Below are 6,230 nucleotides of genomic sequence, written 5' to 3'. Positions count from 1 at the left end.
AAACCAGGTGAATGGTAGTGAAAAGTAGCTTAAGATGCCTTTATTTTTCCTTTCCGAGTACGACCAGATTCTGCCATGCAAAAAAAATTCTTAATTCGAGTTAGTATTTTAATGTTGATTTAATATCCCCTAGTAACTTCAAACTGTTTATCCGCTAGTTAATGCTTATAATTTAATTGGCCTCCTTTGTATACTCTTATCAATGAATTATGAATTATTCTTCATTTATTCCAGCGTCTATCATTGAATGGAAAAAACTTGATAATTTTATCTGTACCCTTGATATCCTATTCGAACTTCAAACGCTCCTTGTTGAATATTACACACCAAACATAGACTGCACCTAGACGGTTTATCCATGTATGCGCAGAAATGAACCCAACTTTCACTCAGATGCGTTATTCAGTTTCATGTCTACAAAACGACCCATGTGAATCAAATATAATACATATTTTAAATTCAGTACATATGGTGCTTGTATTTGTCGTTATTAATATTAATTTTACTGTTTGTTCTGTTTAGGTAATATCCATTTGACGTTGCTCTATACTTATTCATCCCGTCATTGTGTTGTGTGTATTATCTTTTATATTTGCTTATGTGCTTTATCCGTGTGCCTTTTTGTGTTTCTTTGAAACATATGACGTGGCTCTGTACTTAAACATCCCGCCATTGTGTTATTGTTCTATTATAATTTATGTATTCCTGTCTTTCATATTTGCTGATGCTTTGTCTATACGTCCTTTTGTGTTTCTTTGATACATAATAACGTGGCTATTTTTTTAAAGAAGAAATACACAATAAGCATATAGACAAGCGGCAAGAAGGACAATGTAAACTTCTAATTTACATTCTGCAGAGGATATACTTCAAAAATACTATAGACTATATCCTTTTCATTCTTTGAACGACAAAATTATTGTATATCTCTATCTTTGTGACGTTTATATACTGACGTCAAAAGCGCGATTCTACGTCAGAGTTAATGTTAATCTAACCGTTCGGTTCCAGTTCTTAAAATCTTTCAATCCTTTATGTGTGGATTTAACATATATAAACAAAATTACAAAAATAAGAAAGCAATGAATGAAGTTGCTAAATTTGATATATACCTTTTTGTGCTTCTTTGTGAAATATTTGTTTGTTTTTATTGTGATTAAGATTATAGCACAATGTTGACTGCTGTAAATGGACCACTAATTTTGAACTTTTTTACCCATTATGTCTTTTCGTTTACGCATCGTTGTCAATTTAATGGAATTTGATGCAACTGTCGTACAAGTGAGAGGTTTGCCGCTATAAAACCAGGTTCAATCCACCATTTTCTACATAAGAAAATGCCTGTGCCAAGTCAGGAATATGACAGTTGTTGTCCATTCGTTTGATGTGTTTGAGCTTTTGATTTTGCCATTTGATTCGGGACTTTTTTGAATTTTACTCGGAGTTCAGTTTTTTTGTGATTTTGCTTTTTATTGCAATCAAAGAAATCCCCAGAGAAGAACACTATAACTCGTTACTAAGATGATAAACAACGTCAGTACGCAGAATCTATACTTCAAGACCATCGTGTATTATTTGTGAAGTTAATACGGAATATTTATCAGCCAGGTCTTGGTACCTTCCGATGAACATTTTTAGAAAAAAGTACGAAACGTTCATTGAAATACTTCTGGTTTATCAACTTCCTGCTCAGACACTGGTGACGTTTTACAAAGTCTGAGTAGGAGCTGCAAGCTCTTGAACACCGAATAAGTTGGCATATGTATATCCCATATGCAGGTGAAGTTGGTATTTAAATTCATAGATCGTTATCCGATATGGAAAACGTTCTTGTAAGAACGGTTCGTTTTAATTACAGCAAATGTCTAGTTTCTCATTGAGGGTGGTCAAAACCTACTGGGAAAACTGTGAAATAGTTTATGAAGATTTTTATTCATAACAAAAATCTAAATGATATTTAGCATGTCTAGTAGTATAATCAAATAAAAACGAGTAAACAAATGCATCGTGTCAATTTATTAGTAATTTTTGGGGTTTTTTTTTTCTCCTTTCTATTGAACTTGTTTTTATCTTAGACACTGTGTGCAATTTACTAATATCTTAAGAAAATAGAAGACTATATAAGTTGGTAAAACTCGTTTCCGATCCTATTTGTCTCTAAGAGCAAATAAAATAGTTATAAACCATACGATGTATAATGTTGGTGACCAGTCGTATTTTGATATTTAATATCTACACAATAAAATCAATAAAACAATACAATCTATCGCACACTGTATTTTGTTCGCTAACTTTCTTATATTAAAACTTAGTGTAACTTAAAAATAAATATCTAATCCAGAAGACAAATTTATTATGCAGCTACTAGTATATCATCATTAAAGTTAGTTTTTAATGGCGACGTTTGTCCGTCACTATTGTTAACTATTTATACCAGTTAGTCTTTGGTGAGAACGATTGAAAGACTCGACGAAAATTTCGGAATCATTTGAGCCGCCATCTTTTGAAGAAATAACCACATTGTCGTTGTCAATGTCGCTGTATAGGAGCTTCGGAGTGGATGTATTCCCGTTTCTTTCGGTTATGACTTTATCAGCTGTGTCATCCATAGAACCGACCGAGCTCGTTATGTCTGTAAGCGAAACATTGTTAATGTTATTGATAGAGCCGTGTCGGTTAATCATCGATGTTTGTTCGGAAGTAGCAGTTTCGCTATTCTGGATTATACTTATATCTTTTATTTCAACACATGTAGTGTCATAGACGGGACAACAATCCAGTGATTCAGTTGAATTCTGTTTATTTGCTACTGTGTACATTGAATCTCTTTTGCATTCGATGTTGTTTTCTTTGGGTATCTTATAATTTAAACATATGTGTGAACAAAGTTGAATTGGTTGATAATTTTGATGAATATCTGTAATATCGCGTTCTATTTCTCTACGATGGACGCTATTGCATGACACTTGATCGTTGTACAGAAGGACATAGCTTGATGTTTGTTCGTAACAGACGTGGAGTGGACCATGGAATCCATATTTTTCTGGTCTGAATAAACTGCCATAAGGCGTAAAACATCCGAAAAAGTTATAATATATCCCGTCAGTATCAGTCACGAAGACCTGGTTGTTTGAAAATTTCAGAAAGGCTCCATTTTTTAGTCTTTGTTCCTTTTACATTGTTCGTCTTTTGAATTCGTGTTCAGACTTTTTCAGTACGACTTAAACTTTTCTTCGGTGGAACGTCTGTGACTGCTTCCAAATTGTGGCATCTATTCAGCATTGCATCAGACTGTTTCAAATAATTCATAGTGCAACTAACAGCATGGTCTGCGAGCAGACGAACTTCCGCTTCCGATTTCAATATGGTAATTTAATATTCAAACGCAAACCCTAACTCGGACGCTATGTCTCTCAAGGTTTCCATTAGGTCATGATTAGGAATGTCCAGTAGTTTACTCTCTATTCGTGATGCTCTTGCACGACGTACAATCTGATAAATTTGACGGAAAAGTCCTTTTATACTTTATGCACCCTTCATCCGACAAGCACTCTTTATTTTGTTTCTTTTTCGCTAACAATCATGTCAACCTCGTCTTCAAAAGTTGCGCAGAAATTCATTGAACAGTTACTAAACGCTTCCGGTAGTGATGCTCCATTCTCCTGAAGCAGTTTTGGGCACCATGATTGGTTAATAAAAATTATCTTATATCTTATCTTATCTTATCTTACTACAATACATGTTTCTGACAAGATCAAATTGTAGATAACATTACAAAATAATCAGTATTATGTTTCCGATTTATCTAATTAAATTATACATAACAATACTATAAAAATGGATACGAGTTGGTAGCAGTGCTGGTTGGTAAAACTGTTGAGTATGACTTGACTGAGTAAGAGTTGGTAGCAGTGCGAGTTCGTTAAAGTAAATGTTGGTTGAGTAAGAGTTGGTAGCAGTGCGAGTTGGTAAAAGTACGGGTTGGCAAAAGTTATGTTTTCACCACTGCCGCGGAATCATGTACTATGATCGAAAATGAGTTGGATATGTCAAACTTGAGTATTTATTTGACATTGAATTTTTCTAAAAAAAAATTATATATTTGCAAGTATTTATGTGTATCAACTCCAATATAATTTCTGAAACAAAAATTATGCAATTAATCATGATGGTTATCACATTGTCAAATGTAATTCAGGCTCTTATCCAAAAGCTTCAATTGTTTTTTTTTCTTTTGTAAAATAAGAGATAAAGTATGATTGCCAACTGGCCAACAAGACCACAATTCATCATAGATCAAATGACAAAAAAATAACAAATTGCAGGTCCAAACCACGCGGTACTCAACGAGGAGCAAAACTCTTACTGTACAGCGTAGGGTCCAAAGAAGGAATACTTAAATTTCAAAATGGTAAGCAAATATATATCAGAACGATTTTATGTAAAAACATAAAATATATGTTTTCTATCCGACCAATGAAAGGCACCTGTCCGATTCCCCTTAACATGAATCCGTCACACAGAAAGCTACAAAAACAGTCCTTATGGGCCTTTATTCCTCTGTCATTTCCAAACCAGGCACCTGGACTGAGTTGCTCAAAACGTTGGATAAAGTTATCCACTGGACAGATTTTTTGGTAGGAGCAATACGTCTGCCACTGCTTATGCTTTGCGTTATTTCTGCTGATACGATATCTCGTTTCGTGGAGCGTGCTCTGCATTATGGCAATTTCATTACAAAAAGGGGTAAAATATTTACTTTAAACGTAATTTTCTAAAATCGTATTTAGATTATGCTGACATGAAAATATTACTGAATTATTATGCGGCTTTATAGATTTACATAATAAAGTGCAAATATGGTCATTTTTGATTGATACGGTTTGATAATTTTGATATACAAGTCAGCCTGAGGTATCCAAACTACTGAAATTTTGTTACGTATCAATATATTGAATAGGAGGAGGACATGCTGGCACTCTAAACTTATGCGGACAAAATTTTGTAGTCATTGTGTTCCAATATTGCTGTCATTTGTATTATACATTCTATCCTGACATAAAAATATTGCTGATTTACTATGCGGCTATATAGATTTACATAAGAAAGTGCAAATATGGTCAGTTTAGGTTGATGCGGTCAAATAATTTTGTTATACTAGTCAGCCTGAAGTACCAAAAATACTGAAATTTTGTTACGTATCAATATCATCAATATATTGAACAAAAGGAGGACATGCTGGCACTCTATATTTATGCAGACAAAATTTTGTAGTCATTATGTCCAATATTGCCGTCATTTGTTTAATACAAACATCCTGACATGAAAATATTACTGAATAATTATGCGGCTTTATAGATTTACATAATAAAGTGCAAAAAAATATTAATATGGTAATTTTTGATTGATACGCTTTAATAATTTCGCTATACAAGTAAGCCTGAGGTATCCAAACTACTGAAATTTTGTTACGTATCAATATATTGAATAAGAGGAGGACATGCTGGCACCCTAAATTTATGCGGACAAAATTTTGTAGTCATTGTGTTCCAATATTGCTGTCATTTGTATTATACATTCTATCCTGACATAAAAATATTGCTGATTTACTATACGGCTATATAGATTTACATAAGAAAGTGCAAATATGGTCAGTTAAGGTTTTGTTATACAAGTCATCCTGAAGTATCAAAACTACTGAAATTTTGTTACGTATCAATAAATTGAACAAATGGAGGACATACTGGCACTCTAAATTTATGCAGACAAAATATTGTAGTCATTGTGTTCCAATATTGCTGTCATTTGTATTAATCCATTCATTCTGACATGAAAATATTACTGAATCATTATGCGGCTTTATAGATTTACATAATAAAGTGCAAATATGGTCAGTTTTGATTGATACGGTTTAATAATTTTGCTATACAAGTCAGCCTGAGGTATCAAAACTACTGAAATTTTGTTATGTATCAATATCATGAATATATTGAACAAAAGGAGGACATGCTGGCACTCTATATTTATGCAGACAAAATTTTGTAGTCATTGTGTTCCAATATTGCTGCCATTTGTATAATACAATACATCCTGACATAAAAATATTACTGAATTATTATGCGGCTTTATAGATTTACATAATAAAGTGCAAATATGGTCAGTTTTGATTGATACGGGTTAATAATTTTGCTATACAAGTCAGCCTGACGTATCAAAACTACTGAAATTAT

General features: G+C 33.0%; 1 pseudogene; it reads right to left on the bottom strand.

Moving 5' to 3' along the window:
• Positions 1-398: 398 nt before the first annotated feature.
• Positions 399-4,290, bottom strand: LOC127723883 (uncharacterized; annotated as a pseudogene).
• Between the last annotated feature and the right edge of the window lie 1,940 nt (positions 4,291-6,230).

This window comes from Mytilus californianus, unplaced genomic scaffold (genome assembly GCF_021869535.1).
Source record: "Mytilus californianus isolate M0D057914Y unplaced genomic scaffold, xbMytCali1.0.p SCAF_13, whole genome shotgun sequence".
Classification (NCBI taxonomy): domain Eukaryota; kingdom Metazoa; phylum Mollusca; class Bivalvia; order Mytilida; family Mytilidae; genus Mytilus; species Mytilus californianus.
Note: the sequence above shows the minus strand (reverse complement) of the source record. Positions and strands in the feature narration are given on the sequence as shown.